Raw genomic sequence first — 21,352 nt, forward strand, 5'->3', positions numbered from 1 at the left:
CACTAATTATGCTTAGCTTTCTTAAATTTTTATTAGAAAATTTGGAGGAAAATAAACTGGGTATAAATAATAAAACAAAAATAGTTAATATAAATCCATTTTCCTTACAGAGAAAATATGCTTGGAAAATTTTCTTTTACAACAATTTCTCATTACAGATAACTTTTGGTAGGAGATTTCTTAGTTCCATGCAATCTGCAATCATTCCATTTTCATCAACTCCCAAAGAACCAGTTCCTTCAGTAATAAAGAAGAGGCTGCCTTTTGCAATCAATATCAATCTAATTCAAGTAAGACCCTTCTCTGTGGACATGCTCATTTAAAATGTCATTAGAACATAAGTGAGCCTATGATGATATACAATATCATCATTACTATTATTTAAAGTAAATTAAAATCTGCTCATTTTTAAATAATCACAATGAAATCATAATTATCAAATACTGATATTTTATATAGGAATCACATACTATAGGTTAGAGAAAGTTCTATAGGTTTTCTTGTAAATTCTTAGCAGCATTTGTTTACATCATTTATAATGACATGTTTACAAAAGATGTTTAAGGCTAGTTAGTAATTTAGTCTTACCTGGTATTTTCTTTTAAAAACTGAGAATAGGGTAACTAGTTATGAGTTCACAAAGAATATTTTAGAATGATATGTTGATTGATTCTTGACTCAAAAAATACACAGAGATCAATACAATGAGCCACACACTTGATTGTAACTTAGTTAAGCCTATTGGTTCACATTTTTAAAAAGCACACTCATTTCTTTGAAGTTAAATACTAGTTAAAAATATTTTTAAATGAGGGAAAATACCAAACTTGGGTCAGTAGCCCTGAAGTTTTATATTAATTAAAGGTTCAAAATATTAGCTCTATTAAATGCATTTTGAAATTTAGACATGAGAGGAATGTTTTTTTATTAGTTCCTACCTTCAGAGATCAGGCCACTGAGGGGGAGGTGGGTCATGAGGTTGCTGATATGGATGCTGAGGCTGCAAAGCTCTGTCTGCTGATAACTGTTTTCCCACTTCTCTCAGCTTCTGTAATGTTTCTCATTCCATTCCACCAAACTGCCCCTTGTGGGTTTGTTGTTGTTGTTGTTGTTTGCCCCAGAGTTCTAAGTTCTAGAAAAATTTAATAGCACTATCTTCCTTCACCAATATTATTCATATTTTAATAATGACATCCTGGGCATGATCACTACATTTCCAGAATATAAGAAGATAGACAAGATAGCAGCTACATTGAACTGAAATTTCGGATTCAAAAACACTTCAAAAGGCATAAATAATAGTTTAAAGATAGTAAAATTTCAAGGGGTAAATGGAGTTTGAAGAACAAATTCACACTTAAATAAATAATTGCCCAAATAGAAAACCGGAATTAAGTTCAACATGTTAGCAATGCATTGTAGCTATCAGAAATGCAAATGCTAATTAACTTTTCCTACACAATTTTTAACTTTCTTCCTTTATTTATTTATTTGTTTTTTGTGGTACAGAGGATTGAACCCAAGGGCACTATACTATTATATATCCATAAACTTTTTTTTTGTTTTGTTATTTTGATACAGAGTTGGCTAAGTTGCTCAGGCTGGCCTTGAACCTGTAATTCTCCTGTCTCAGCATCCCCAGTAGCACACCCACAGGTGTGTGCTACCACACTGTATTACCTTTCACTGAGCAAACTTGGATAGGTAAAGGAAATGTAAACATTAGCCTTTGCATTTGTAATTTTGATTGAGCAAAATTGTATTGGAAAAAAAAATTGCTGGAAGGAAGTAGTACTAAAAGTTTTCTGTTACTATCACTGACCACATTTAGTTTTTCCATGTTTTATAAAAACATTTATGGTTTACAGTGTAATTATTTTTGAAGTATTAAATAATATAAATGTATCTTTAAAAATTTGAAATGCCATGGAAAGTTTAGGGATGTTAAATTCTATCAAACATTCAGGAAATGATAATATCATTGCTGATTTTGGTGGATCCATTGAAAGCAACATGAAAACCACAGTGTTTGGATAAGTGAATGAAAGGATTTGTGCAATCATTCTGACAGAATTTGGATCTCATTTATTTGATCTGGAATCTGGTTGTTTGGTATTGTTGGGTAACTGCTGCTGATTAAACACCTTTAAACAAACTTCATTCATAAACTCATAGTTCTACAGATCAGAAACCTGGGAGATTTCAACCAGGGTCTTTGTTAAGGATCTCACTAGGACAAAATAAAGGAGCAATTGTATCAAACTTTCACTTAAGGCTCTAGGGAAGAAACTGCTTAATTTTTCTTAACAGTTGGCAGAATTTTATTCCATGAGTTGAAAAACTGGGGTCCCTGTTTCCTTACTGATGATGGGTTGGGGATTATTTCAGATCATAGAGGCTATTCTTCAGTCTTTATATGGGAGCCTTCCATCTTCATAGCTAACAATAGTATGCAACTCTTTCAAGTGGAAGAACTCTGATTTCTGCTGGAGAAACTATTTTTTTAATTAGTACATTTTAATTAGATAGAATAATGGTTTTCATTGTGTCATATTTATACATGAATAGAACATACTCTGATTATATATAACTACCCGTTATCTTCCCTCCCCCATTCCCTTCCTCTTCTCTATCTTTAGTATTCTCCCTTCCAATTTCAGGTTATCTATTTTTTTTTTCCTAGACTCTATATTGGAGAAAACAAGTGATACTTGTCTTTCAGAGTAGGGCTCATTTCGTTTAACATGACAATCTTCAGTTCCATCCATTTTCTTGCAAATGACATGGTTATTTTTTATACAAGAATAATGCTCGATTATGTATAGACACCATGTTTTCTTTGTTCCTTTCCATTTGGTGGCAGCTAGGCAGATACTATGATTTGGTTATCATGATGTATGCAACAGTAAACTTAGGTATCTCTTACCCATGAGTATCCCCTAATCATGCAGGTATCTCTATGGTGTACTGACTTTAATTCCTTAGGGGAATAGTATGAATGGATCACAAATAGCCCATTTTTATATTTTTGGGAAACCTCCACAGTGGCTAACCTAACTTGCATTCCCACAACAGTATGTATGTATCCTTCTTCCTGCATCCTTGCCTGCTTTTTTCTACTTTTAAAGGCTATCATGATTATATGAGGTTCATCAGTAGAATTTGCTTTGTGATGAACCCAAAATTAGTTAAAAAAAATCATCTTTGTTCAATAATGATATCTCATTATATTCATAGATTATTTTTTCCTCACAAAGAGAAGAAACTTATCTAAGGGCAAAAGTTACTGAGGGTTTTTCATTTTTTTTGTTTTGTTTTATTTTTGTTACTAGGGATTGAACCCAGGGGCACTCAAACACTGAGCCATATCTTCTGCCCTTTTGATTTTTTTTTATTTTGAGACAGGGTTTTGCTAAGTTGTTTAAGGCCTTGCTAAGTTGCTGAAGCTGGCTTTGAACTTGGGATAATCCTGCCTCAGTCTCCCAAGCTGCTGGGACGACAAGAGTATACCACTATGCCTGAAACTGAGGTGCTATCCTAAGAGTTTGATTTATATTATCTTGCTGTATTATATCTTTCCACATTGTTGCCCATTACTTAAAGCACAGTCCCTCTGAACTTGATTCCCATATGAGTATCTATCTCAAAATACAGTAAAAAAAAAAAAAATGGGGGGATGTAGCACAGTGGTAGAGAACTTGCCTAGCATGAGTAAGGCCCTGTACTCTTTGATCCTCAGTACTGCAAGAAAATTAAAAAAAAATAGAAAGGGCTATAATCTGGCACTGAGGTGTGTTGTGTTTCATTCTGTGCCTTGAGAACATTTTTGCAAACTGAAAGCAAAAAAGAGAAGTGAAAAGGTTGGTTACTAGAGAAGTGGAGGATTAAAAGACAATAGGTAGCACCTAGTTGGGATTTGAGATTCTGATATTTTATGCCCATGTTATCATTAAAACATGTCTTCATAGCTTCTTGTACTTTGCAGCCTGATTCTAGAAAATGGATGAATAGTTACATAGAGCTCTTTGGGGTAGGGCAATGGTAAGCTACTTAAGTGAAATAACAAAGGAACCAGGGTATTGAGGTAAGAAATGCTGAAATAATGGATTAGAAATTGCAACGGATTTGATGGTAAAACCAGAAGGGATAAAATATTGGGGTGAGATGGGGTAGTTAAGTGAATGGTTCAGAAGGGATATAAGACTAATAAAGAGTTAATATCTTGAATTATTTGCCTTATTCTGGATTCTCTAATTTTAAAAAGGAGTATCAGTAAATTCAAGCATATCCAGGGGACAGATACGAGAAAAGTGAAGTTTGGGAACAACATAACATGAAAGAATTTGCTTAAAAGATTAAGTCAATTTAAACAGAAGAAAAGACTTAGGTCATCATGTTCAATACTAAAATAATTAAGCAATTTTCATGGGAAAAATGTTTAGACATTTCTCTTTGGCTTCAAAGAAAACTATTGGGATCTATTTGATGAAGATATAGAAATTAGATTTTTGCATAATATATGTAAGAATGTGCTTACCTATGGAACTATCCACAATTGGTATGAAAAGATTCTAAGTCAGTCTATTGTTGTAGTTTTTCAGCTAGAATTCAGTGACATTAATAAAATATAGGAAAAAAATTAATTCTTTATAAATAGGGCAAAAGCAAATAGCTTTGAAAGATCCACAGATCCCAAACCCGGAATGAACCACAGGAGACACTGGCTGCAAAAAGCAGGAGGCGTTTATTCTCACATAGGCGCCTGCGGGTGCTCAGCGAAACCTCAGCCGGAGCTTCGGTGAACTGGCACACCGGGCTTTGGGATACAGATCTTTTATAGGGTAAAAGTGGGTTAGTTCTTAGCTTAGCACAGCAACAGCCTTTCTATTGGTTCCTCTGAATCCAGCAGGTGGGTCACCTAGGGGGTAAACTTGTTTTTCGACTTTTCGTTCTCGGAAAAACCATAAAATTGCATTCTGCCCTTTCAGTTCCTGTTTTTTAACCTAGTTCTCTGAAAGGAACATCTTGTGGTAGGGGGCCTGTTAGGGTTATCTACATGGAACATCTTGTGGTAACACTGTGCAACACCTGAGGTGTTATGCGCTGCTGGAGGGGTTCTGACATGGGGTTTGGGTGGCGGAGCATCTTGCAGCTTTGAGGCCTAGGGGTTAGGTCACCTAATGTTGTGCCTGGGGTCTTGAAGTCCTTCAGCTTTAAGGTAAAGCCTAACTCCTTAATTCAAAAATCTATTAAAATATGTAAATTCTGACACGTATCTTTTTAATTATAATGATACTACTATATAAATCTCAAAAATTGGTTTGATAAAACACACATTTTATGTTTTATGCAAACATATATAAAATGTTCATCAGATGGTAACAATATATGTTCTCTATTTGTAGACATCAGCTTAGGCCCACTGAGTAATAGCATGTAGGTCTTACTCTAAATCTCCACTGCCTAACGTGGCAGCCAGTAGTCACATGTGTCTATTGAGCACTTGCAATGAGCCTAGTCCAAAAGGACATGTGTGAAGGTTAAAATCAAGATATATTATAGACATACTCAAAATACTCAATTGGATAGAATTATTTTACTTTTTTTACCTTTGTAAATGTGGACATTTAAATATTAGAATATTAAAAACTACAGTAAATTCAAGCATATCCATAATTCAAGCCTATATTTAATTTCTATTTATGATGCTCTAGAGGAGGTAAAAAGTATTTCAACATGGTTTAATAGTGCAGCTCTGCTTAAAGTAAAATTACTACGTTAGAGAAAGGCCTTACTCTTACTCTGTGTGGAGAATTGTTCGAGACACTAGGAAAAAAACTATAAATACAGAACCATGACAACAACAAAAAGAATTTCTGCTCTAAAGGAGTTCACCTTCTAAAATGAGGTGACAAACAATAAACAGGTTAATGAGTAAAACATATGTCAGATCGGAACAATTGTGACAGAAAGAAATGAGGTAATAAATAAAGAGTGGTGGGGCGATGGTGCTGGATAAAGGTTGCATTTGAAGATACAATTTTCATAGTTGCTTTAAGAAGGCTTTACTGAGAAGGTGGCAAACATTGAAAGTACAGAGGGTTGAGACCTCAATCCTCAGCAGAAAGAGTTGGAAGGTGGGGGTGTGTTAGAGTCTGTAAACAAGTCAAAATAACACCTGGCATTTTGCCAGGGGAATGTTAGAGTCGTAAACAAGTCTGGATGGTGCCTGGCAAAATGCCGGTTTGTGATGTAACACCAGCAAGCCATTAAGTGTGGAGATTTCTTATTGGTTGACTGATGTATCTAGTTTATGCTAATTAAGATAAGCTGTGTGGAATGTATAAATACCGCTCCTGTCCTACAATGAACAGCTGGCTTCCACTCCACTCCTGCTGTTGTTCGTCACCACCACCCCCACCCCCACCCCGTTATTTTGCTGCAGCCGGACTGTGGCAGGGGTGGGGTGTGAAAAGAAAGATCAAATGATTTCCTGACCCCAGACTTGGTTGAAATATTCCAAGAAGAGAATCTGTTCCAGCCAGCAGGCAACCTGGCTGGAGCAGAGGGAGGGAGAGAGAGCACCTCAGGGAGAGAGTCTGAGAAGTAAGAGGCTGGGCTGGTTAGGTTCTTGTAGGCATCATGTACTTCTCTGCTCTGCTCTGAATTGGATGAAATATGACTCAATAATTTGAGAAAATAATGAATATCATTTCCTTTACATTAAAATATAAAAAGCAGGGGCTGGGTATGTGGCTCAAGCGGTAGCGCGCTCACCTGGTATGTGCGGGGTGCTGGGTTCGATCCTCAGCACTATATACAAATAAAATAAAGATGTTGGGTCAACTGAAAACTAAAAAGTAAATATTTAAAAAAATTATCTCTCTCTTTCTCTCTCTAAAAAATAAAATAAAATTTAAAAAAATATATATAAATCTTCTATGGGATACAGCAGGAAAGGAAAGTGCAATGGATTGAGGTGATAAGTATGGACGTTATAAGCAGTCAGATTCTGTACAGATGAGATTCATCCTGAGAAGAGAAGTAGGGCATCAAGGATTCTTATAGTGACCTTACTGTACATTATATTATTAAAGTAACTTTAAAAAAAATGTACATACTCATATTTTTTTATCATGAACATGTATCATCATGAATCATTCTGCTATGACATTATGACTTACCAGGATGAACAGTTGAATATTTGTTTTCAAAAATGCACAATTAAGACTTTATAGTCTGACCTCAATAGTGGAATCATAATTTAAGTTTTAAATGAAGATGATTGTTTCACTTTGAGACATAAAATAGACTGATTTTTCTTCAACAGTTTATTTAGAAAATGTATCTGAAATAACTATTACATTGTATAATAAATTGTTCAATATAATTGTATTTATTAGAATTAAAATATCAAGTGAATTACCATATTGAAATATATGTTTTATTACTTTGGAAGAGCTATTAAAATACAGTGTGAAGATCAGGATCAAGTCATTTTATACTATAGCATTCCTCAATTTCAGCCTTATTGACATCTGGGGTCAAAAAATTCTTTGATGGTTGTAGAAAGAACTGTCCTATACATTAAAGGAAGTTTAACAGCATTCTTTGACTCTACATATTAGATAACAATAGTCCTTCCACATACAGCTGTAACAACCAAAAGTTCCCCAGTCATTAATTTTTTTCTTAAAATTAAAACAAATTAGGCTTTATTAATTAGATAATTAAAACACCAGTAAAAAGCTATAGTTTGGATCTGGAATATTTCCCCCAATAGCCAGTGTGTAGAAGGCTTGCTCCACAGAGTGGTTCTGTTGGGAGATGGGAAACTAAGAAGTGGGACCTAGTATGGAGTTTTCTCGTTATTTTTGACACGATTTTGAAGGGAACAGTGGGACCTTACCCATACCCCTTCAACATTTTTCAAGTTATGGCCATGAGGTGAACTGCTGTGCTTTGGTAGACCATGTGTTGCTGCTATGATGCACTTCTACAGGCCCATGGCAGTGGAACGATCATGGACTTAAGTTTCTAAAACTGAGCCAAACTAAACCATTTCTCTTGATAACTTGATTCTGTCCAGTATTGGTTAAAGTAATGAAAGCTGACTAACACACCAACTTTTCTATAACACAGACTGTACCAGGCAATCCTATTAGATGTAGTCATTTATTCACCACAGCCATACAGTGAGCAGAGCACTACTATCCTTCTCTCGTTTTGTAGATGATATAATCACAATTTAAATATTTAGTTATTTCCCCAGAGCCTCAAAGTGAAGGAGGAGAAACTAAGATCATTCTGGGGCTGTGAGCTCCTTCATCGATTTCTTCACAGTACAGGAATCTTCAAATATAGATTTATGAATCAATCTCCACAATTTTGCAATGTTCAATGGATTTAACAAAGAGCTCATAGTTAGATATCTTCTTGTATTATTTATCATAAATAAAATGATATGATTTAGCATGTGCTTTCATTTTTTACTTTTGAAAAGTTTTAGACCATATATGTACAAACTAAGCTAAATTGGAAAATGTTTTGTGTCCAATCAAATTGCAACATGTTTAATATTCTTGAATGTTGACATTTAACCACACACTACATATATGATAACAACTTTGGAAACAAATAGGCTAATATGTTGTTCCAAAAAAAATTTTTATCTGTTTTTTAAGCAGTATTTCATTAAAATATGTTTCTTCAGCTGTTTGAAGGACTGCAAAGGAGTAGGAGAAGGAGTAGAATGTGACAAACTAGGAGTTAGGAAAAACATTTTAAGAACAAAGAGAACTAATTAACTCAAACATATGGTTCATCTCACTCTGGTAAGAGCTAATTGACTTTTATGCACTCCAACTGTTAAAAGTACTATGATATGGCCCCTCATGTGATCATCAATAGAAAGACTATGAGAAAATATTGAAATTCATAATGCATGCTTTTTTCACACAATAAAAATCCTTCCTTTCTAGCTAACATAATGTTCCAGTATATTAGATTTTCTGGTTAATTTAAAATGCTTGTTTGAAAATGTTCTTAAGAAATATTAGCCTTTATCTCAATAAAAATATTATGACAAATATAACACATGACAAAAATGAGTGGAATTCTTTTAGTGTTTAAGAAATAGAGTGATTAAAAATAGTTACTTTTTTATTTTTAAAGGTTGATGCAATATGTACAGGGATATATAATGAATCTCAATTCTCTGGGCATTGTATTATTTTGTACATATTTAAAATCCTTTTTTGAACCACCTCTTTCTCTCAAATGTGTATTTTCAAGTATAAAGGAGAGGAATTGTTAATTTCATTTTGACTGAAATTCACAAACCTATATAATCTCTACTTATAAAATATTTCCTATTTGAAATAATACTTTCAAAACAAAACTAGGAAGCAGAAATATTTTTTTTTAATTTGTAAAGAAATGTTATTATTTTTACAAACTAAGTAATTTTCCTAAAATTTTTTTTTAATTTGTAAAGAAATGTTATTATTTTTACAAACTAAGTAATTTTCTTTCTATATATAGGCATTTACTAGAGAGTGTTATTGCTGAGAGTTCCAAATGCATGTGTCTCTGGGTATTATCCTAACTAAGTCCCAATTGTGAATGAAGGGAACCTACTTTGAATTCTTTAATATGGTGAATTTCTGCCTTATATATCTGCTACAGGCTCTCTACTGCATCATTTTCTGGAATTATTACTGAAACCTCATGTAATGATTGGTAGTTTTCAAACCTGAGTATATATAAGGATCCCCTGGAGGGCTTGTTAAAACTCAGATTTCTGGGCTCCACATCCAGAGTTTCTGATTTGTTAGGTTTCTGGTGGGACCCAAGAGTTTGCTTTTCTTACAAATTGCAGTGATGCTGATATTGCTGACCCAGGGAATACACTGTGAGAACCTGTGTTTCAGGAAACTTTCCCTGAAAATTCAAGCTCTAATAAGTAGCATATCCTAAGACTTGTCAGTATTAACCATCTGCATATATGTTAACATTTAATGATACATTTTTAAAGTATTCTCAGACCTTATTTAGAAATTTGTTAATGATAAAAAAGCAATTCTATTTCTGTTGCATTGTCCAGAGAGCCAAGTACTCTGTCATAAATATGTCATGTAACTATAAATCAGATTGATAGAAATATGAAATTTATAAGTCTTTTTAATTCAGTAGGTGTTAATTTGTGAAGTATATTATTTGTATTACATATATTTGTGTCACATTTTTATGTACTGAAAATCAATAACAAATTTTTTTTAATTAGGTAATTTGTTGTTCAGAATTAATGAATATATACCACTGCTTATTTTCAATTCGTCTTATTGTTTTGATAAATAGGAAAATAAATTATACTTTGACACTTGATCTTAGCCAAAAGGCCGAGAAGCGATATAAGTTGTACTTTGAATAGTTATTATTTTTTCTTTTTTAAAAATTTACTTGAGTACTTTTTATTAAAAAAAATATATATCTTTGAGCAAAGAGCTCAGAACTTCTATCTATAGAATCCTAATTCTACCGATAGTTAATTTTTCCGCTTTTGGCAATGTGGAAGCATCATTAGTGTGTAACAATGTGAGGATATGTGTGTGGGGGGGGGGTGGTAAAAAACAAACAGGTAAATAAAAAACACCTATATTTGTTATCCTAGCAACTGATGGTACTTTCCTGTTGTAGTGGAACACAAATAGTTTATGTACAAAAGAAAGTGGGAGTTTCAAGCTCTGTCTTTAACAATAGGCCACTTGATAACATTTACCATACCTTTGAGAAAGCACTAATACATTCTTACATGCTTAAATCAATAGGTGAAAAAGGCAAATATTTCTCACATCCTATGCTAAGTGTCTAGTTACTTAATAACTAGGGTTTCACTGACGGTTTCAACGTGCTTGATGGAGAATTCAAAAAACGTACAAAACCCCAACTATGCATAAACCATCTTATATTATAAAAATATTAAATATCATCAAAGAGCAATTGATAGGTCAAATAAAGTTATTATGTTGAGAACAAGAATAAAGTCCTTTATCTGTAAATTAGATTTTAATATATATGGCAATGTATAATTTGTTCTGCAGAATTAGTGAATATATACCATTGCTTATTATCTATTTGATTTATTGATTTAATAAATTGGGATATAAATTGTACTTTGAATAGTTATTTATTTTCTCTCTTTAAAAAAAACTCATTTGAGTACTTTTCATTTCCCATGACATCTCTCTTTAAAAAAAAACTCATTTGAGTACTTTTCATTTCCCATGACATTAGTGCCCATAGCATTTAATAAATCTTTTAAATTAATAAAAATGTATCAGCCAACACTTCTACTTTTTTTATGAGTCTAACTTACCTGTTGAGTGTGCTTGGAGAGAAATATATTGGCCTTACAATTCCTTTATAATAGTTCAGAATAATTTTTGTTTTACCTTAATACAGTAGGAATTGTCTGTTTTAGAATTTCGGTTTTATATGGTGCTTATAATCTTTGTGAACCATAAATTCACTTGATCAACAAAAACATTATAACAACAGCAGCAGAATACATAAAAGAAAATAAAACAACAAAAAGCTCAGATTCCCATGATCCCACTCCTATTCTGTCCACTCAGCACATTTTCCACATTCCTCAAACTGTGGTGAATAATTGGGTGTTAATTACAAGGCCACAGGGAATGTACAAACAAGAAGGTTTTTACTACTTCACTGCTTTGCTCCAATTTGTCATGAAAACTCCTGGGCCCTTTGGTTTCTCAAAGGTCAAACTAAGCAGTCAAGAAAAAAAAAAAAGAATAGCTCATGCAGATGGTTTTGTTGATAAAAGTGAGCACATGGGCTCAGTCCTAATGGTTAGGACTGTAATATGTGCATATGCTGTAATATGTGCATATTTCTAAAAGTACTCTGTAAAGCAACCCCATTTCTCTAACAAGGTAACACCTGCTACCCCAGTATTGCGTCATAAGGTTCTCTTGTTCAGTTCACTGCCATGGCTGTTGTCTAAATGCATTACGAAGATGTATTTCCTTCCCACTACCTTATAAAGGCAAGCAAACAAGACTAAGAGTAGTGTTGGTTTTTAATTCCTGATAACTCTGATACCAAGTTCTCAGCTCTTTGAAAGTGCTGGCAAAAAGTATATACTCGATATTTACCTAATAAGTAAAATCATTCTTGGCAATAAAATGAATAATTTTTACTCATTTGTGGTAGATAGAGCTTTGATATTTAGGCTCTTGAAAAACATTCAGTGGGAGTCCTCTGACTTGCTCAGTGTAGTGTTACAGCTGAATCAGAACATATGTTAAAAGCCAATAAGCTTCCATGTAGGTAAAGTACTCTTGAATTAATGTAATAAACTGGGCACGATATGACTCTTGTCCTTCCTGAGACATCATTATAGCACTTAGTGTAATCTCATTTTTTGTATTTAATAACATCATTGTGTGACTTGGCCAGGAAGAATTTAATTTTAAAATATCTAAAGTATGCTTATGAGGAAAATTTTGGAAGAATTTGAGTTGTCAACTAAGCTTTTCTTTGTCCTCTAAATTGATACAGGGAAATATCTATTTTTGTTTCCAGGAAATAACAGTAGTCAAGATAGCAAATTAGCCACAATTAGTGAACTGAATGAACAAAATCAAAAGTTTGTATAATCTTCTTTTATTTTTCAGAGGCTATACTAGGAGATAAATGTCTAAAAATGACATGCTTAATAGATGAGGCTCTAAACAAACGTCTTGTCTGCATGTAAAGATGTATGTTTACCTGTGCTAATTGTTTTCCAACTGAAATAAAATGTGGAAATAGAATTGTTCCTTCCTTCTAAGGGTACCAAGTCCATGCTGGTATTGAATAAATTCCATTTTGCTTTATGAATTGAAATGATAAAGGTATTCTAAAATTATTATCCAGTTTTTGTTAGATTACATTCAAACCTGATTGATCTATGAAGATTTATCATTACAGCAGATTAGGAATAGAAAAAAAAGTTTTAACTTACAAATTAATTTTGTGTCAGCAATAACCTATTATTTTAATCCAGAATAAGTATATTGCATTAACTAAGATGTAGAGCTTCTAAATAAAGGTAATAATAGCTAATATTTATGTATAAATTTGCATGACTGCAAAGCTCCTCAGTGTCTACTAGTAGGTGTCAGATATGGATTCAAGCTCTCAAGCCTCCTAATTCTATATACCTTGCTGTCTGCACTTCACAATATTGCTTAAACTAATAAACTTGGTCCTTTTGTGTCCCATAACTGTCAGTATGTATTCCTCTGCACTGATTCTGCTCCCCAGAAGCCACCATTCTTAATGTACAGACAACTATTGTAAGGCTCAACCAGCTCTGTATACATGCGGGCTTCAAGATCTACCCAGTCTCTAGTCATTCCTTCACTTCCTTCTGTTTGTGGCATTGTGAGTCTAATGGATAATCTGGTAACTTAATCAGTATTACAGAGCTATAAATAGCTATGTAGAAATTGGCTTGGAGCAGGCTGATATTGAGTTTTTTTTGTAGTAGCATAGTAGGCTTCTTAAGCAATGCTAGTCTTTAGACAAATCTTAGACTACTCTTTATAGATAAAAAATGTCTTCCTTTTCAGAATTGAGAAAGTGAATCCCTCTTTCAATTTTAGCATTTTTCCATTCTCCCTACTGGTTATTTTTGTCAAAAGTTTATTTGCCATCCTCACTTGCATTTTTCAACTTCCCAAGTCATTTATAGGCAGTGAACCATTGAACCAAAATGTTTTTATGTAGCAAAAATGGGGGGAAAAAAGACTATTAACTGTTGAGAATAAATGAAAGATTTGTGACTTAGACTCACAACATTATTACCATTATTACCATTGTAAGGAGACATGAAATTTCTGATTCCTTGCTTTCTCTGGTCATACTAATTTACCATTTGCTTTTTAAATGAGTAGTGATTTTTTTAAAGAGTAGTGATTTTTAGCATCAAAGGGCAAACTAGACAGTGTTTCTAAAACATATTTTTTCCAATTTTTTTGTTTCACCACCTAAAATATAAAGTAAAAATAAACAGAACCCCAAATAAACAAAAAATAAATCCCCTAGACTCTGTACATGATTTTTGCAATTTTAATCTAATAATTCAGCATAATAATTTGTAAATTTTTAACATTAGAACATTCCTCTCCTTATGGATTTACCTGAGAATAATTTGTTTATCCTTAGTATTCTCCAAAGAGAATAAATTGTAGGCAAAATAGTTTGTCTATTTTATTTCAACATGAAAACTATTTTTCTAAAGTTTTGAAACAAATGAATGGCTAAGAGGATGAGACAGTATATAAAGGAATGTGTTCCAGACAAAAAATACCTACGGCTATAAAAAGAGAAGCAGATGGCATGCTTCAGGAAAACACGCCAAATAATGAGGAATGTATTACTTGATGTGGATCCCTAAAATCTGGTCTTAAAACCCCTAATAGAATGAACACCCATGCGTATGGCTCTTTTATTGTTAGATTATAAAACAATTAGACCTTCCAGACAAGCTGATGGCAAGTTCCTAAATTATGATGTTACTTTTTGATGAAATCTTGAGCTGGTTAAATGTAAGACAGGTAAATTATACTTGATAAAAATGTAATAAAGAGCCCCAAACCAAAAATAGTCATCTGTGTTCCTTGCCTCCAGGACTCTCTGGCTTTCCCCTCCTGCTTTCCATTATTGCTTCTGTCCTGGCTCCATCTGCTCCATCTGTTAGGGTCCACTTAACTCTGTGGTGCTTGTTGGTTTAAGAAAAAGACTTCCATTAAGTGATTTTTTTCTGCTGAAAATGAAAGGTAATTTTCAGAGCCATCAAAATCTAAATGTCTTTTTATCTCATGTGAGTACGTATAGTATTGGACAATGAATCCTGGAGGAGACGTTGTGAGGAAATTGTTAGAGTTGATGATACCTCTTGAAGGACTGTTAATAAAACACTGACAAAAAAAAAAAAAAAAAAAAAAAAAAAACTGGAAGACAAGTTAACTACTTACTGTCTAAATTCCTATAAGTCCACCTTAGTTATCCTCACTTTGCTGCTCACAATTAGTGTCCTGGGGTAGACAAGTTATTGTGAGAAGGCATCAGTTCTGTTGCTGTTTTGTAGAAAATAAGTTTTTCCTTATAGTTGTCTGAATTGGTTTTACCAATTTTTTTATCAGGAATATATTTTTCAAACTATGAAATTATCTCGTTCTAAATTTAGGGAAAGATAGAGGAGAATTTTTTCCCTAAAACCCAAGAAATAAGTTGTATCATTATTTGAGGTAGACAGAGTATGACTCTGCATATGGAACAGATTGATCAGGACTTCTAAGCTGTCATTACCACAGTTACTTTCCTTCAGCATATATCAAGTTCCCTGGGTCTCACTTTTCTAAACTAAAATATCAGAGTTTGGACTTAATCTCTTAAATACTGTATTTTCTCAAATTATTTTATCTATCTTAATGTATTAAGTGTGTTTCTCCAGATGTGCTTCCATTACTGTCCTAAAAACCAGCTCTTTTCTGGAGTTTCCAAGAAACTTTACAGACAAAACTAAACAGGAACACAGATAATAAATATGTTTTAGGTAAATGTAACTTGAAATTCACAAATTTTACCCTGAATTATAAGCTCCAATTTCAGTAAATTCTCAGCTTTCTTGTTCATTAAAAATTAAACTGTTTGAAAATGTGCATATTAATAAAGTAGAGTAAGAGATAATTTACTGAATGCACAAATAATGAGCAGATTCCTCTGTCACTACAATATGCAGCTTTATTGTTGATTCAAAGAATTTTAGAACTGAAAGAAATCTCAGAAATCTAATTTTATGCATATATAAAAAGTTAGAAACATTGATTTCTACTATTTTATATTTTTGATATATAATTTGTGTACAATAAACTGCTCATTTTATAGCATGAAATTTTATGTTTTGATATATGTATGCACCCATGAAAGCCTCAACAAATAAATACAATTATCATATTCTTCAACCTAAAATTTCCTTGTGCCTCTTTGTAAATCACTGTCCCCAAACTCCCCTTTAACCTTTGCCAACAACTGGCCAAAATGTTTTGATATATGTATACACTGTGGAATGGCTAAACCCAGCTACTTATGGTTCTGAATATTAGTTTATATTTCCTATAATTTTTATAAGGATGTATTACATATATTTATTTTTTATATATGGTTATGATATATTTGCTAAAATTTTGTTAAGAAGTTTTGTATCTATTTTCATTTATTTTCCCTTCCTGCAATGTCTTTTCTAGTTTTAGTATTAGGGTAATTAGGCTGAGGGTATCAGGATATGAAGCTGACTTTCTCGTTGATTCTCTCTTAGAGTTTAATTAGAATTGGTATTCTTTCTTATGTTGAATGAAATTGAAGTCCCCTGAGCATGAAGTTTTCTTTATGAGGGATTTTTTTAACTCAAAATTAAATTTCTTTCAATAGATATATGGCTATTCAGATTGATTTATTTCTAATCATTGGTCATTATAGATCAATATACTGACATATTTCTTTTTTGAACCATGAATTATTTATGTGTGTTACTTAGATTCCAATTATTTGGAGATTTTCCAGGTATCACTGGTACTTATGTCTATTTTAATATGATCACAGAAACCATACTTTGTTAGATTTGGATCCTCTTAAATAACTTGAACTTTCTATGGCCGCCTAAAATAGTATCTGTCATGGTATATATTCCAAAACACTTTTAAAAAATTTGCTATTCTACTGTTTTTACATGAAATATATTATAAATGTCAACTGAGTTGGCTATGATTACTGTTTAAACTTCTATATCCTTACTAGATTTTGTTGAATTATTATATTATTGAGAGAATGTATAAATAATAAATATCTCTATAAAGGCAGATTTGTCTACTTCTTGCAAGTCTTTGTTTCATTTGCATAATTTAAAATATCATTTTATACATATGTACTCAAAATTATTAGTTCTTGATAATTAATACCTTTATCAGCCTTTTAGAGAAAGGAAAAATGTTTAATTTTTTTCATGCTGTTATAAACAGAAATCATAGGTAAATTTCTAAAACATCATGATGTGTGAAAGAGATCATAAAAAAACGATTATGAGCATATAATTCTATCTTCATGGTATCTAGAAAAGAACATGCTATTACAACAGTGTTACATGGGTCTGGCAACTAGGTTAGGGACTGATTGAAAAAAAGATTCAAGGACCTACTACATATTTATAGGCAATATGATGTTATTCATATTGCCTATAAATATGTAGTAGGCATTACGACTAATATAACTGATCTTCTCTACATAGTATTAGGGAATCATGCCATAAGTTACATGTGTCCCTGATCTAATGCAGTAGTACACCCTGGAAGAGAAATTGGTCAGAAAGCAGAATCAATTAGAGCTCTGGTATAGAAGCAGAGCTACTATACATATTTAAAGAAGAGAGCTATTATAGGAATTAAACATGACACAAACATGGGAGAAACTGGGAAGGAAAAAAGTAAGTGTCAAAATTCAACAAACATTCATGATTAAAATAGAGCTATTGTCAATTTTTATTGTAGTGATCATGATTTACATGTTGTATCTAAAATATCTTTGCCTAGACATGTTCATAAAGTATTTGCATCTCAAAATATGACAGTATTAAGTTTTACACTTTGATCTAAGATTCATGTTAACTTTGAATATGATGTAAAATATGTCAATATTGTTGTTTTGGGGATTTTCTTTTTGTTTCTTATATATCTCTCTACCAATTTCTCAATTCCAATTTATTTAAAAGCCCTACTGACTTTTAAAAATTATTATTTATTATTTGTTTTTATTGGACAAGTGAAAAGTATACACATTTGTTACACAAATGTTTTGAGATACACACACACACAAACATACACACACACACACACAAACTATGGAATGGATAAACCAAGCTATTTATCACACGCATTAACTCATATACCATTTTTTATGAGAACACTTAATAGTAATTTTCAAGTACACAATAGATTGTTAACTATCATCAACAAGAGCTACAACAGATCTATTGAATTTATACTTCCTAACAGAACTTTTGTGTCCTTTGGCAGCCCTGTTGTCCCTGTAGCTGTAGATTTAGCATTCCTTTTTTAGTGATTTCCCTAAAGACTACAAATGAATGGCTAAAATTAAAAAGACTGGTGCCAGATGTAGTGGTGCATGCCTATAATCCCAGCATCTAGGTAGGCGGAGGCAGGAGGATCTCAAGTGCAAGTCACTCTCCGCAACTTAGCAAAGCCCTATACTACTAAGCGAAACCCTGTCTCAAAAATAAAAATAGAAAACAGGCTAAGAATATGACTCAATGGTTAAGGGACATTGGTTCAACTCCTGGTACAAAAAAAAAAAAAAAAGAAGATTGATAATGCCAGGTGTTGGCAAGGCTATGGAGTAACTGGAACACTACTGGATTTGATCCTCAGCACCACATAAAAATAAATAAGTGAAATAAAGGTATTGTGTCCAGCTATAACTATTGGTGGGAAGAAAAAAATGGTATAGCTACTTTGAGAAACAGTTTCTTAAAAATTTGAACATATACCTCCCATATGATCCAGACATCCCACTCTTGATATTTACCCAGAAAAATAAAAGTATAGATCCAGATGAAGATTGGTATACAAATAGTCATAAAAGTTTTATTTTTAATAGTAAAAAATTATTATACAAACCAAATGTCCATCAAGAAGTGAATAGATGAACAAGTTGTGATATATTCTAACAAAGGAAAAATCCTGCTCAGCAATAAAAAGACACAAGCTGTTGATACAATTTCAAAAGCATGCTATGTAAAAGAGTTCATACACAAAACAGGATATCCTATACAGTTTTTTTTTATTTGATATCTTTTAAAAGCAGCATTATTACAACAGAGCGAAGATAAATGTTGCCTGGGTCTGGCAGTTGGATTAGGGATTGATTGAAAAAATGGCACAAAAGATAATTTGAGGTAAATATTTCATTATATATCTTGGTTATGTATAAAAAGCTACAAACAATACCAAAACTTGTTAGATTGTATGTTCAAAATGAATGTATTTATTGTAGTAATTTATACTTTAGTGAATCTGTGGGGAGAGAAAGACAAAGTGGTGAGAGCAGAAGCAGGAGGATAAACATCCAGGAAACTTGTCTATATGGTAATCTTGTAAACACAGGTTTTTGTTTGGTAATCTGGTAAAAGCAGGTTTTTGTTTGATAGGATCTAAGTTCCAAGAAGAAATGCTAAGCACAGAATGGAATGGAGGTTGAATGAATAAATACCATACAATGAATGTTACTTGATTTTATTATTGATTTATAGGGGCTATTTATAAAACTTACTGATCTTAATCAGTTGCAATTTCTTGCACATGCTCTCTCTCTCTCTCTATTGTTCTCTCTCTCTCTCTCTCTCTCTCTCTCTCTCTCTCTCTATATATATATATATATATATATATATATATATTTTTTTTTTTTTTTAATTTATTTTTTTTTTTTTTTTTGCTATCAGATATTGAACCCAGGGGCACTTAACTACTGAGCCACATTCCCACCCATTTTTTGTATTTTTTATTAGAGACAGGATCTCACTGAGTTGCTTAGGACCTCAATAAGTTGATAAGGCTAACTTTGAACTCATGATCTTCCTGCCTCAGCCTCCTGAGTTACTGGGATTACAGACATGCACCACTGCGCTCAGCTCCATATATTTTTGTATCTTTTGATAACAGCTTCAATATGTATCAATATCTTTTTTATTATTTGTTCTTATTATGTATTGTATGAACAATCACAATTTCATATTCATAAGAATGTTATTCTCTATTTTTCCAAGGTTTTATATTGTTGTCTTACACATTTAACTATTAATTCAATTAGAGTTGAGTTTTTGCATGTGAGTTGAGAAAAGAACCCAATTTCATGGAAAAACAATTATCCTATCACTATTTACTCAAAATTAATTGTATCATACTGTGTCCATAGCAACTTGTATTGTATGAACAAGGTTTGCTTCTTGGTAATTTATGTAGTCTTTCTAGCTTTTTCTTCTTCATAAATATCTTAGTTAGGGGCTGGGGTTGTGCCTCAGGAGTAGAGCACTCGCCTTACATGCATGAGGCCCTGGATTCAATCCTCAGCACCACATCAAAATAAATAAGTGAAATAAAGGTATTGTGTCCAGCTATAACTAAAAAATAACAATAAATAAATAAATAAATAAATAAATGTCTTAGTTATACTTGGTCCTTAGTCATTCTATGTAAGTTTTAGAATCTGAAATTTTAATTTGTCAAATTCCAAAAGAGTCCTATTAAGTCTAAGATCATTTGGGGGAAAATTAACATCATAAATATATGGCAGCTTTCAAACTATGAACATATTGTGTTTTTCCAGTTATTTATATCCTTTCAGTGTATTTCAGCACTTGATTTTTTTGTAAAGATCTTAGAGACCTTTGTCAGACTTTATTCTAATTGTCTTTTAATCCATTTGTAAATATTACTTCATAACTATGTGAAAAAGTAATTCTTTTTAAATGACTTTATATTTATTAATGATAGTATAATAATTAATCTAGTTTTTTCTGTGCTTGCTATATAGGAAAGTCATATTACCTGTTAATATCTTTGTTGTCTTTTTCTTTTTTTCAAATATCTGTTTGGTTTGTATGTTAATCAGCTTTTTATCACTGTGACCAGAATCGCTGACAACTAAGAGGAGGAAAAGTTTTTTTTTTTTACTCCGAATTTCAGGGTTTCCATCCATAGTTGGTGGGCTCAATCAACCTGTGCCCAAGGTGAGGCAGAACACCCTGGTGGAAAGGCATGAAAGAGAAAAAATGCTGCTCACTTTCTGACAGCCAGGAAGCAGAGAGAGGGAGAGGGAAGGAGGAACAAGGGAAACAAGATATAATGTCCAAGGCAGACCCCCATGCCCCACCTGCCTACAGTTTCCACCCAATCAGTAGTCCTTAATTAATTCATCATGAATGAATCCTCTGATTATATTACATCTCCCATAGTTCAATCATTTCACTTCTGAATGTTCCTGCATTGTCTATCACATGAACTTACTGGGAATATTTCAAACCATAACAGTTTGATAGTCAAATATCTGAAATACTCTTATATTTTGATACAGCTAGTTTTCCCCTGTTGGATCTAAAAATTCATTCCTTGTTGGTTTTCTGGTTCATGAGTTTCATTGGAGGTTCATATTCCTTGGATTTTTTTTTTTTTTTTTTTTCTGTGAAGAATCTTTGAAACCTGGCTTGCAGACA

This window comes from Marmota flaviventris, chromosome 1 (assembly GCF_047511675.1).
Source record: "Marmota flaviventris isolate mMarFla1 chromosome 1, mMarFla1.hap1, whole genome shotgun sequence".
In the NCBI taxonomy this organism is placed as follows: Eukaryota; Metazoa; Chordata; class Mammalia; order Rodentia; family Sciuridae; genus Marmota; species Marmota flaviventris.